The sequence below is a fragment of the Bufo gargarizans genome, chromosome 1 (assembly GCF_014858855.1).
Source record: "Bufo gargarizans isolate SCDJY-AF-19 chromosome 1, ASM1485885v1, whole genome shotgun sequence".
Taxonomy (NCBI): Eukaryota; Metazoa; Chordata; class Amphibia; order Anura; family Bufonidae; genus Bufo; species Bufo gargarizans.
In genome coordinates, this window is record NC_058080.1 from 108017799 (window position 1) to 108032561 (window position 14763).

At 41.1% G+C, this 14763-nt stretch overlaps 1 protein-coding gene across 6 annotated transcripts in view; it reads right to left on the reverse strand.

Moving 5' to 3' along the window:
• Positions 1-14763, reverse strand: part of SCRG1 (stimulator of chondrogenesis 1) — a 249313-nt gene that overhangs the window by 189376 nt on the left and 45174 nt on the right. The window lies entirely within an intron of this gene.

Sequence of the window (14763 nt, forward strand, 5' to 3'; positions counted from 1 at the left end):
AAAAGAAAATTTTTTAACCAAAAGGTGTGCTGTGTGTTTGGTGGGTTTGGAACTAATGGTGGTCTGTGGATGGCACTATTACTGGGGATCTGTGGATGACTGACACAGTTATGGGGGGATCTGTGGATGACGGACACTGTTATGGGGGATCTGTGGATGACGGACAATGTTATGGGGGGGATCTGTGGATGACGGACACTGTTATGGGGGATCTGTGGATGACGGACACTGTTATAGGGGATCTGTGGATGACGGACACTGTTATGGGGGGATCTGTGGATGACGGACACTGTTATGGGGGATCTGTGGATGACTGACACAGTTATGGGGGGATCTGTGGATGACGGACACTGTTATGGGGGATCTGTGGATGACGGACACTGTTATGGGGGGGATCTGTGGATGACGGACACTGTTATGGGGAATCTGTGGATGACGGACACTGTTATGGGGGGATCTGTGGCTGGCACTGTTACAGGGGGATCTGTGGCTTGCACTGTTACAGGGGGATCTGTGGCTGGCACTGTTACAGGGGGGATCTGTGGCTTGCACTGTTACAGGGGGATCTGTGGCTGGCACTGTTACAGGGGGGGATCTGTGGATGGCACTGTTATGGGGTGGGGGGATCTGTGGATGGCACTGTTAGAGGGGGGATCTGTGGGTGGCACTGTTATATATGTGCCATCCACAGACCCCCAAGCCCATAACCGTGCCATCCACAGACCCCCCCAGCCCATAACAGTGCCATCCACAGACCCCCACCAGCCCATAACTGTGCCATCCACAGACCCCCCCAGCCCATAAATGTGCCATCCACAGACCCCCCCAGCCCATAACTGTGCCATCCACAGATTCCCCCCCCCCCGCCGCCGCCGCTCCAGTATACAAATATAAGGTGTCTTATTCAATTAATAGTTATTAAACATGCCCCCAACTCCTAATAGTACCTTACATCCTAACCGCTTCAGTAGAACCCAGGCAGGCAGGCCGGGCGGCCGGCGCGTCCCTCACTGACGTCACTTGCCTGCACCGCCTGCTTCATTCATAAAGTAGGCGGCGCAGGCACGTGACATCAGGGTGTTATGCTGCCGCCCGCCCGGCCTGCCTGCCTGAATTCTACAGAAGCGATTAGGATGTAAGGTAATAATAGGAGTGAGGGGGCATGTATAATAACTAGTAATTGAATATGACATCTTATATTAGTATACTGGAGTGGCAGGGCTATACTACACTGACTGCACCGCCCCGCTGCTATTGCCAGCCCCCAGATCCTCCTCCCAGTCCCTCCCCACTTGCTGGTACATTGCAGCTTGCGATGTAAAACTGCAAGCATTCGCCCCATAAGATGCAGGGACATTTCTCCCCCATTTTGGAGGGAGAAAAAGTGCGTCTTATGGGGCGAAAAATACGGTATAAAATGTAATTCATTCCTAGGGTGAATAGTGGCAGTTAAAGAGATCCTGCCACCATGAAATGCAATACAATCTGCAGGCAGCATGTTGTAGAGCAGGGGAAGTTGAGCAAATTAATTTCGAGGGAAAAGATTCAGTAAAGCATGTAAATTATACATTTATATCCCTATTTTTTTCTTATTACATCTATGTACACCCATCAGTGTCTGACAGCTATCTATGTATACACACTTACACAGAGAATGCTATCAATCACTGATAACACCTACCCTGTGTACAACTGAACTCAGAAAAAAACAAATGCTTAATTCTATAAATTACAAGTTTTACTGAATCTACACCCACAAAACTATATGTCAGTCTTCACAACATCTCCTGCTCTATATCATGCTGTCTGCAGATTGTACTGAATGTGCAGGTGTACAGTATAAAGGGGACATGGTTATATTGAGTGGTTTTAGGTCATAGAAAGGCATTGTGCCCACACCGCGCCTGACAGAGATCAGAAGGAGCTTGTAATCTTCTAATGGGTTTTCTAACTTTTTTATACTGATCGGTGGGGGTCTGACACTTGCGACGCCCACAGATCAGTTTTTGAGGTGCTGTGGTGAGTGCCATGGCTTTGTCAAAGCTTACCCTAGGCAAGTGATGTCACGTTCTTTGAATTCACATTCTTCAAATGAACGAAGCTGAGCTAACAAGCACAGCCGATATGCAATGTATGGTGCTGTAAGGAGGCCATGGTGCTCGTTCAACAGTAGCTTGCAGAAAAGACACACAATGCTTTTTGTCCGGTGACTTTTCTAGTAATTGCTGTTGCATTACATGTTGCCATGAAGCCCCAGTCTTAAAGGGGTTTTTCAGTTTATATCAATACCCTTTAAATGAATAATTTATGGAGGTAGCTGTAATTTTGTAATGTTTTTCTTTTGCATTTACTACCTTTACATCTTTCGTTATGGACTATGTCCATGCAGCTCTTTCTTATTTCCTGTGATTTTATGTCCATAGGCATGTTAAAGGGCAGTGATAGGGGAGTGTTTATGTAACTAGCTGGGTGGGAGGAGCTACTGTATAAAATAGCTGGGTGTTGTTAGGGGCAGTGATAGGGGAGTGTCTATGTAACTAGCTGGGTGGGAGGAGCTATAAACTAGCTGGGTAGGGGAAGTGATAGGGGATTGTCTATGTAATTAGCTGGGTGGGAGGAGCTATAAACTAGCTGGGTGTTATTAGGGGAAGTGATAGGGCAGTGTCTATGTACCTAGCTGGGTGGGAGGAGCTATAAACTAGCTGGGTAGGGGAAGTGATAGGGGATTGTTTATGTAATTAGCTGGATGGGAGAAGCTATAAACTAGCTGGGTGTTATTAGGGGAAGTGATAGGGGAGTGTCTATGTAAATAGCTGGGTGGGAGGAGCTATACACTAGCTGGGTGTTATTAGGGGAAGTGATAGGGGAGTGTCTATGTAACTAGCTGGGAGGGAGGAGCTATAAACTAGTTGGGTGTTATTAGGGGATGTGATAGGGGAGTGTCTATGTAACTAGCTGGGTGGGAGGAGCTATAAACTAGCTGCGTGTTATTAGGGGCAGTGATAGAGCAGTGTCTATGTAACTAGCTGGGTGGGAGGAGCTATAAACTAGCTGCGTGTTATTAGGCGAAGTGATAGGGGAGTGTCTATGTAACTAGCTGGGTGGGAGGAGCTATAAACTAGCTGGGTTTTATTAGGGGAAGTGATAGGGGAGTGTCTATGTAACTAGCTGGGTGGGAGGAGCTATAAACTAGCTGAGTCTTGTTAGGGGCAGTGATAGTCATTAGTGATGAGCGGCAGGGGCAATACTATTTCACGAATATTTTGTCGAATATTTGTCATATATTAATAAAATTCGAGAATTCGCTATTATTTTCTTGATTGCAAAAATCGGCAGTGTAATAGTCACGTAAAGCGCGTGCAATACAGGTGTGGGTCACTTTTGCTACATTTTTAAAGCTGGTAGAAGTTTCCTGAGACTGGAGAAAATGGTTGGCACAGCAGATTATTAAAAATGGCTTTATATGCAGATAAAGTGCTCCAGTATATTCGCAATTGCGCAAATCGGCAATTAATGATGCGCATATTTTGGCGCAATACGTGAAACTTTACATTTTAGCAGGTCTGACTACATATTACTGATTGGTGCACTAAGTATTGTTGTGACATCACAGCACTTTGTCTGTAGCATGTATGTATGGAGGGCAGAGAAACAGCAATTCCTATCACACTACCTAACACCCGGCACTGGAACCATCAGCTACACTATATCACTATCTAACCTACACTGACTATATCCCACTAACTATCTGTATTATATATATGAGCTAACTAACTAACTAATGCAATTGGGTAAGGAATAGGATCCAGATGAAAGCACAGAGCACAGCAATGACACTGATCTCTCTCTCTCAGATATTCGCGATTAATATTCACTATTCGAATATTCGCGCCCAACACTAGTAGTCATATTGCTTTTCCGTTACAAACATGCATGTGATATAGTGAAAAGAGGTTGAATAGTCTCAATCCAAGATCAATCAATGTAAAATTGCCAAGTCATTTATTTAACATTTAAGCCAACTTTTATACCATAGTGCTGATGGACAGCCGTCTTCAGACCTCTGTCTGTGCCCAAGTTGAGCATTTAAAACCTGTTGTCATATTCATTTTATGTAATTACAATCTGAGATGTTCCACTGTAATATATCCCAGCAAAGTCTTAATGTAAAAAGATACAGTCAGAGCTACGTGTAGTCTACTTCACGCACTATTAAAAGCATAAACATTTCTATAAAAACAGATTTTGGCAGGAAAAGACACTAAAAACATCTGTGATCCATATACTAGATGTAACATTCTTTGATCTCTTTGGCCGTAGATACATTCTTTCCTTAAACCTGCATTAAATGCTTATAATGTGTAAATACTTGATTCCTAACAAGTGTTCTTGCTTGGACAGGAAAATATGGCTGGTTCTCCAAAGACAGCTTGTCTCCCAGAAGATGGTTCAGCTGTGACTTTGAGGATTACATCACCTATATTGAGTATTGTGAGCTGTGTATCTCTGTATCATAAGCAGAAAGCCACTGGTGAATTGCTAATACGTCCATGCATTGCGTTGCGTCAGCTGTGTGACCTCTGGAATATCTGTTAGCTTTTTGACCTTCAGACAACCACTTGATTTGAAGCCTCTCATACCGTTGTAATTCTAGAAACAATGGTAGTCAAAACTTTTTGATGTTATTTGACAGCCCAAAAATAATAAACCTGGGTGCTATGATTAGGAGATCCTGTGAATAGACTATATCACGACACTGGGTCACAATCACAATTCTTTGAAAGATGGGAACACATTTGTGATGTTGTAAGTTTGGTTAGACATGGTGTTGAATGCCTTTATCTTGGCTGCAATGGACCAATAGGTTTGAAGATGGGGAGAATATCGGAACAAGTTTCCGAGTTTGTTAAGGTGGTGAGATGACAGGGTATGAGGAAATGACACTGATAAAAAGAAATACAGTCAAGGGGTTTTCTGAGATTTTTTAACTGATTACCTATCCTCTGGGTAATCAGTAGTGATGAGCGGCAGAGGCTATATTCGAATTAGCGATATTTCACAAATATTTTGTAGAATATTCGTCATATATTTGAGAACTCGAGATTATTTTATTGAATGCGAAAAATCGGCAATGTAAAAATTGCGTAATGCGAATTCGTAACGCGAAATACAGGCGTGGGTCACTTTGGCTACATTTTACAAGCTGCTAAAATGTTCTTGAGTTTCTCCTGAGACTGGAGAAAATGGTTGGCACGGCAGAACATTAGAATAGCTTTATATGCAGATAGAGTCAAGTGCTCCAATATATTCACGATTGCGCTAATCGTCAGCGATTAGAATATTTTTTCGCACTACGTGCAACTTCACATTTTAGCAGGTCTGAGTACAGATTACTGATTGGTGCACTAAGTATTGTTGTGAACTTGACATTGCTTCCTTCTCATTGGCCCACAAGCAAGAAGCAGAGAGGAATCATGTGTTCAGATGGAAAACAAAATATTCTGAATATTCGCAAATTCTCGAAGTGGTGATAAAAAATTTATATTTGAATATTCACGCTCAACACTAGTAATCAGGACCCCCGCCAATCTGCTGTTTGAGAAGACACCAGCACTCACAGCAGTGCCACGGCCTTCTTACAGCTCACCAAGCACAGCACCGTACATTGTATAGATGCTGTGCTTGGTATCGCAGCTCAGTTGCATTCACTTTAATAGGACTGAGCTGTGCCTAGGCAAAGCTGCAAGAAGGCTGCAGCACTACTTCGAGCTCCAGTGCCTTCTCAAAAAGCTGATCAGCAGGATTCCCAGGTGTCAGACACCACCAATCAGATCCTGAAGACCTACCCAGCAGATAGGCTATCCATGAAAAATGCTCAGACAACCCCTTTAATATAATAATAGATTCAGAAGAATAAAATGAGAAGCAAAGCAAAATGACAAGTTAAAGAAAACTAAAAAGAAGAAGAATATTTCACTTTTTGCTCACAGTCACATTTTTTCAGGAAGAATTCATGATTATTAGTGCAAACTTTGGGGGTCATTTATTAAGACTGGTGTTTTAGACGCCGGTCTTCATACCCCTTTAGTTGGCGGTGGCCTCTACATAACTTCAGTGTATCCAACAACTGTCTAAATCTACGCCAGCTTCCTTGCTAGGATAGATGTAAACCCGATTCTATGCCTAAAATAGGCGTACAAAATGATAAATGAGATGGGCCGACCAGCAGGTCCCCTTTCCTGCCCGCGCCCCCTTTTTTAGACCTGGTGTGCGCGGAGAAAAGTTGCAGATTGCGGTGCAAATAATCTTTGCACTGCAATCTGCGACAGATATATGCCAAAAAGTGTTTGTAACACTTTGTAATGACCCCCTTTGTCTTTAGTGTCAGGAAAAGTGGCAAGGAAACCTTGAATTTGGAATTACGTGGAGCAATTGCAATGATATATAAATCCTATAGCATCCACTATATTTAGTATTGGGTTTGCTCCTTTTTTGCACCCTGTAATGCTTACTTCTACAGTTGTAGTATTACTAACATTGTTATCAGTTTGGATACTGTGATTTTTCTCCTATACTCAGTTTTAACATCAGGGGCGGATTGGGAACTTAAAGTGGCCTTGGAAAAAAAAACTAAAAGTGGCCACAAGTTGTAGGTGAGTCCAAATTTACAGAAGGTTGGGCAACACAAGTAGGCAGAGCCAACAGAAGTACGGGGGGACAGCAATACCGTAGTGCAGCACAAAATACCACTCCAGCAAAACCAAATACCACAGTGCAGCATTCAGGAGGGAACTAACAGCTGCTGGCCAGGTAAGTACCTGATACTCATAGCATTAACCCCTTGGATACCGGAGTTTTTTTTGTTTTTGCGTTTTCATTTTTCTTCCCTATCTTTCTAGAGCCACAAGTTTTTATTTTTCCATTCACATATCCTTATAAGGGTTTATTTTTTGAGGGACAAGTTGTACTTTCTAATGCCACCGTTTTAAGAGTTTTGTCGCTATGGCGTTCCGTTTGTGGCAAAATTGACCAATGCCCTGCATTCTATGGGTCAGTATGATTACAACGATACCACATATGTATAGGTTTATTATATCTAAATAGTGTAAAAATAAATTTAAATCAGCCCCCTGTGTGGGGGCTCATTTTTGGTGGGACAATTGTCGTTTTTATTGATACCATTTTGGAGTGTGTGTGACTTTTTGAGTACATTTTATTGTATTTTTTTGGGTAGGAGAAGCGATGATAAAATGGCGAATTAGCCATTTTTACCCTTTTTTCCATTACACCATTCGCTGTATTGGAAAAATATTTTTAGATTTTAATACTATGAGTGATGCCCATGATGTTTATATTTTTAGTTATTTATATATATTTTTTTTAATTCTATGGAATAGGTGATTTACATTTTTATTTTTAACTTTTTTATGGTTTTGTACCTAGTGTTTGAGGTTACAAGACTCACTTCTTATTTTATTCTGTACCATTATGTTTCATATAGATCCATAATGGTACTAGGATGGCTCATTTCTTATGTTGGCCTGCCACCTGCTGGATAAAATAAGAACTGCAGCTCCAATACCCTGGGTCTCTTCAGAGAGACCCAACGTATTGAAACCCATTACCAGCATCCTCATTGGCTGCAGAGGATGCCAATAAGAACCCTGCGTGAGCTTCCAGTTTTTTTAGCTTTTAGATGCAGTGATCACACTTGATGACAGCATCTAAAGTATTTAATGCCCACGATCAGCATTATTGCCGGTTGCAGTCATTAGCCATGGCGCCCTCTGCACACGCGAGCTGGTGCCATATTTACCCATCGCCATATTTACCCAAACATGTATGGTCCTGGTAGTGAAAGAATCAATGCTGATAGCATCAGATCGTTATGTACCTGGCCAGCGGCCATGAGGAGGCTTTGGGTGGCCCCCTGGGCATCGTCCCACCGAGAAACTTCCCTGTAGTGTCAGTCTGCCCTGTTCAGCACCATGAAACAAAACATAAAAATGTCAATTCATGGGTATAGTAGCATGAATGCACAGCTACCGAACTAATAGTGTGGATCATGCAAGAGCAATCTCAGGGTGAACTGCGCTTATATACTGATAGCAATAATTCCACATCTGCTTTAGAGTCTATAATCCAGGAAAACCTCAAATACTGCGTTACAGGTTGTTCTAGTTAATTTCAAGGTAAATACTGAAGCCTGGAATAGATGCAGATTAGAGGGGTCATACGCAGCGCACACATTCCCTGTATCTAAGTAACCAGTTGTTTTTCTTGGTCTTTTCATTTCTATATTCAATATATATTCATTTCACCATGGGGATTTATTTATAGACTTTAAATATTAATTCATTACAGCAGAACAAGTCTCTGTATACACAGATTTCTGTTTGAGCTCTTAGCTCCTGCTTCACTTTCTTGCATTACTAAATGACCAACCTTATTTAGCAAACCTTTCCAACGTGCAGAAGCCCAGGCAAAATAAACGGCACTAAATGGTGTTTATGTAGCAGATAAATAAAGAGGAGCTTGCCACTATTTAATGCAAGTGTGAGGAAAGCATCATTTTTAATGCTATGTTTATCCTCCCTCACACCCAGAGCAAGTCAAACATGATTCTGCACTAAAAGGGCTTTTTGACAAGCAATACTGAGGATATTGGTCACTGACTACCTCGTGTGAACAGTTTAGGTTGTGATTTCCCCAGCTGTGAGTTTTGGGAGCCATACAGAATTTGGATAGACTTTATGCCTTTATTGTATGTGATCTAAAGGCTGGACTGAGATGTGAGCCTGCCAAAAGAGAGATTATATAGCCAAATAAAATGCACTTTTACATGGTTTGAGAAATTTCACTTCCACACTACACTACATTTCAACACTTTAGCCATATAAAATGAATGTACCATATTACAGGGATGTGTTACAGGAATAAAAAATGACTATTATTATGTGAATGGTATTTCAGGACCAATGCAAAGCAGGTTGTATTATTAGGAGTTTACAAATGTATAGGAGCGTTAGGAATTTATTTACCTAAATCTTACGGTGTGTTTGTAAAAATTTGGAATTTGCTGGTATAATTCAGAAATCATTACCGTAATCCATCAATGACCGCAAGCCATCCTGGCCCAGATGCAGCAAAACAGGCCCAAACATGATACTACCACCGAGTTTCAGAGATGGGATGAGTTTTTTTTTGCTGGGATGCAGCGTTTTCCTTTCTGCAAACATAACGCTTCTCATTTAAACCAAAATGTTCTATTTTGTTCTCATTCATCCATAAAACATTGTTCCAATAGCCTTCTGAGTTGTTCAAGTGATCTGAGATAGGTTTCTCCTTACAAAACTGCCATACACATCATTGTTGTTCAGTGTCCTTCTGATGGTGGACTCGTGAACATTAAATTTAGCTAATGTCAGAAAGGCCTTTATTTGCTTAGAGGGTTCAATTGTGACCTCGCAAACTATTACACACCTTGCTCTTGGTGTGATCTTTATTGGTTGACCTCTTCAGGGAGTCTGTCTGATTCTGCATTAGTGTTAGTGGAGTCAAAACTCTTTAGAGACGGTTTAGTAATATCGCCAGTCTGATGAGCAACAACTCTTCTTCTGTGGTCCTCAGATATCTCTTTTGTTTTTGCCGTGATTCCCTTCCAAAAACATGTGTGAAGATCAGACTTTAAAAGATTCCTGTAACAGGCCGTCCACTCACACCTGATTGTCATGCCATTGATTGGAAACACCTGACAAATTCAAATTATCTGCTAATCCTAAAAGTTCACATACATTTTTCTATTCACAGACATGTGATGTTAGAATATTTTCCTCAAAAAACATGTATACTCATATGTTTGATTTGGTCATCTTTATGTACTTTTAGGGTTATATATATACATTATATATATATATATATATATATATATATAAATATATATATATACATTATATATATATAAGCAGTACAGGGTTTCATAGAATCGATGAAAAGATCGCTTGTTAAAGTCTCCCTGTGGGACTTGTAAATGGTTAAAAAAAAGTTTAAAAAAGATTTTTAAATAAAAAATCCAAGTTAAAAAATCTTTTTTCCATTCCAAAATTGCAAAAATAAAATCTTCTCCATATATTTGGTACCACTATGTCCGTGATGACACACACCACATAATTATCATGTAATTTATCCCATACAGTGAACACCGATAAACATAAAAAAAGACATTGGCAGAATGGCTTTTGTTTGCTTATTCACTACCAAAAATGCTATGTAGTCCAAAATTATAGCAGCGAAAACTACAAGTTGTTCAGCAACCATTAAGCCCTCACACAGCTCCATAGAATGTAAAATAAATAATTTATGGGTTTTAGGATGTGGCTCTGCAAAAACATTTAGTTTTTAATAAAAGGGGTTTTATTGTGTAAAATCTGTAAAACTTAAAAGAAAACTATATATATATTTGTTATATCTGTAATCATACTGATCCAGAGAATTAGGTTATCATGTTTTTTATAAATCAGAAAGGATAATCCTAAAACATATGTCCAAAATGGTACATCTCATCCCACAAAAAATGAACCTCTACCTAAGACAATTGTCCAAAAAATGAAAAAATAGGGCTCTCAGAAAATGGCAATACAAAAATAAGATTTTATTCTGTTCAAAAATTATTTCACTGTGTAAAACTTAACAAAAATAAAAATTATAGAGATATTATGTATCACATTATATGCCCCCTCAGGTCAATGCTGTAAAAAAAAAAAACTTTTTTTTTCAACTGCCAAAACAGCCATTTTTTTACCTTGCCCCACAAAAAGTGTAATACCAAGCGATCAAAAAGTCTTATGTACCCCAAACCAATCAAACCATCACCTAGGCAAAAAATGAATCCCCACATAAGACAATCACTTAAAAAATAAAAAACAATGGCACCCATAAACCTATCCATCAAAATCTGCGCTGCAAAAGCCATATGGCTTTCTGAGTCCTGCCATGTGCCTCACAGCAGTTCACCATGACATATGGAGTAAGGCCGTATTCAGGAGAAAATGGGTAACAAATTACCGGGTGCTTTTTCTCCTGTAACCCCTTGTGAAAATTAAAAATTTGGAGCTAAAGCAACATTTTATTGGAAAAAACTAAACTTTTCATTTTTATAGACAAGTGTTTCCAAATTCCATAAAACACTTAGGGGGTCAAAGTGCTCAGTACCCCCCTTAATGTATTCTTTGAGGGTTTCCACTGTAGGGGTACGTCATGGTCTCTTCAAATACAAAATGGTGCCTAAAAACCATTCTAGCAAAATCTGCCTCCAAAATCCATATGGCACTCCTTTCCTTCTGACCACTGCCACGTGCCCATAGAGCAGTTTACCGCCACATATGGGGTATTTCTGTAAATTGCAGAATCATAGTAATATATATTGAGGTTTATTTTGCTGTTAACCCTTGCTGTGTTGCAATAAAAAATTGATTAACATAAAAATCGACCAAAAAAGGAAAATTTATAAATTTCACCTCCAGGGTTAATAAAGTTTGTAACATCAGTTTTGAATAATTTGAAGGGTGTAGTTTCTAAAATTGGGTCATTTATGGGTGGTTTCCATTATGTAAGCCCCTCAATATCACTTTATATTTGAATTGGTGCAAAAAAAAAATGGTTTTGGAAATTTTGCTTCTAAACTTCTAAGCCTTCTAACATCCTAAAAAATAAAATGACATATACAAAATGTTGCCAACATAAAGTAGACATATGGGAATTGTTAAGTAATAAATATTTTATGGTATTACTTTCTATTTTAAAATCAGAGAAATAGAAATTAAAAAAAATTGCAAATTTTTCATTATTTTTGGTAAATTTGGGATTTTTTCATGCATTAAGGTGAAATATATTGACTCAAATTTATGACTCTCATGAAGTACAATGTGTCATGATAAAACAATCTCAGAATGGCTTGGATAAGTAAAAGCATTCCAAAATTATTACTACATATAGTGACACATGTCAGATTTGCAAAAATCGGCTTGGGATTTAAGGTTGAAAAGTGGCTCTGTACTGAAGGGGTTAAACAATATACATCAAAACAATTTTCAAACTTCAGAACCAAAGAAAATAATATTAAAATATAGGTACATCTTTGGCACTTTTTATTGTTCCAATGCATAGAAATTGATAAGTGAGGTAATTCTGCAAATAGTCATGTTTACAAATATTCTATCAATTTATTTATCCACAGCTCTTATGCAGACCTACGTGTCTCTATGGTAACAGACAGCAAACAAATCCTATGTAGTCTAAACCTGCAGTCATACACCCTTCCATCCATCTCCTTCTTCTTTCTGACCTACCAAATGTAAATTAGCAAATAGTAGGTGGCAAATGTGACAACATCAACCTTCTGTTGTTATCTGTTACCAATTTGATACATAAATATAAATAGAATCTAAAATGGATCATACCATTAGAATGAGCCTTATGCATCATGGCTTGTGCTCACTTGAGCTGGATATATCTATGGGCCATTCTAACATGAAAACAATGATATTAGGGACAGGAAATAAATAAAAGGGGAGTGAGCAAAGAGGAAGAGGGGGGCAATGTTTGTGTGTAATGTAGGTAAGAGAATGCATTCTCTGTACAGTGCGGCACAATATGTCAGCGCTATGTAAATAACAGATAATATACCCATGAATTGCATACTTATGAACCAGGCATATTGATATAGAAAACCTCCACAGTCGTGTGGAATCCTTTTTTCTTTACTTCGATTAGCAAGAATTATCTATGAAATAAAGTTCGATGTTGTCACAGTCTTTGCTGTGACACATTAGCCGTACATGCTGGTTGCTAGGGGCAACGCGTTGTTGTCGCAGGATGTATGGGCTTTGCTCCCCTTCTCCTGGTTCCTCCCCTGTCTGGTGCTGGAGGGGTTAACTTCCAGGCTTAGCTGCTTCCACGTTTTCCCACGTAAGGCTACATGCACACGAACGTTGTTTATTTCCGTGTCTGTTCCGTTTTTTTTGCAGATAGGATGCGGACCCATTCATGTCAATGGGTCCGCAAAAAATGCAGACAGTACACCGTGTGCTGTCCGCATCAGTATGTTCGTTCCGTAGCCCCGCAAAAAAAAAAAAAACATGTCCTATTCTTGTTCGTTTTAGGCATTGTTACAATGGATTCGCAATACGGTGGGGAGTTTTCCCCCACTCCCCACCCTGACAGTATGTTCCACAAGGTGGCCCTCAAGCACTGGACAGATGGAAGAGGCAGGGCAGGAGCACAGCTCCAGCACATAGCAAGGCTGGAGGAACACTGAACCCAGCCAACAGGTCACAGGCAATATAAACCTTGTGGCCACACCCAGGACTCACCTAAATCCCCACCAGCTAGAAAATTAACCCCTCCGGCACCAGACAGGGGGAAGGCCCCAGGAGAAAGGAAGAGGCACCTACATGCTGCAACCACAACATGTTGCCGCTGGCAACAGAATGCACGGCAACCGTGTCACGGTGCACACCACAGAGGCCGTGACAGATGTCTTTGAGATGACCCCCTAAAATTGCATTCAAAAGTGGTCATCAAACGAGATGGCCAATAATAGTAACATATGCTGGAATTGAAAATCTATCACAGGGAATTTAATTTGGATAAGGGGATGGTCTAATCAAAGAGGTGGTCTTTTGTAGAGTTCTCAATGCATTTGTATCTGCTTTGGAAATACATACAAGATGTTGGCATTCTCTTCATCCAGCCACTATTTCCCCCCCCCCCCCCCCCCCCCCCCCTCTCTCTCCTAAAAGTTGAGGTGAGAAATCAAAGGGGAAAGGGATTATGTTTGGTACTTGGCCAAATGATGCAAACATTTACATTCACAAGTATTTGGTACATTTTTGAATTTGGGTAAAAACATATTGTCATATATTTAATATTATCACTCAGCCCCTTCCAATTGCAGCATTACATAAAGAGAAATGTGGGGGACACTGTGATTTGTACATGCAAGAAGGTGTTTGTAATCTAGGTGAAAACTTAAAGGGAATGTATCAGAACATTACCCATTGTTTAAGGCGACTCTCAAACTAGCGGCAAGGAACTCCGGCAGGCTTTTCCGGCGGGTGAACAGCCTGTTGGATCCGTGCTGCCGCTAGTGCACGCGTACCCCTGGACTACCGCTTCGGCCACATTGACTATAATGGGGGTGGGCTGGAGTTCCAGAGGCAGCATGGCAAACATGCCGAGAGGCAGCCGGAATAAAACTACGACATGTAGCGGTAGTCCGGGGGCACGTGTGCACTAGCAGCAGTACGGATCCGGGAGGCTGTTTCGGCGGGTGAACAGCCTGTCGGATCCGTGCTGCCGCTAGTGCACGCGTACCCCCGGACTACCGCTTCGGCCCCATTGACTATAATGCAGGGTGGGCTGGAGTTCCAGAGGCAGCATGGCAAACATGCCGAGAGGCAGCCGGAATAAAACTACGACATGTAGCGGTAGTCCGGGGGCACGTGTGCACTAGCAGCAGTACGGATCCGGGAGGCTGTTTCGGCGGGTGAACAGCCTGTCGGATCCGTGCTGCCGCTAGTGCACGCGTACCCCCGGACTACCGCTTCGGCCCCATTGACTATAATGCGGGGTGGGCTGGAGTTCCGGAGGCAGCATGGCAAACATGCCGAGAGGCAACCGTAATAAAACTACGACATGTAGCGGTAGTCCGGGGGCACATGTGCACAAGCGGCAGCACGGATCCGACAGGCTGTTCACCCGCCG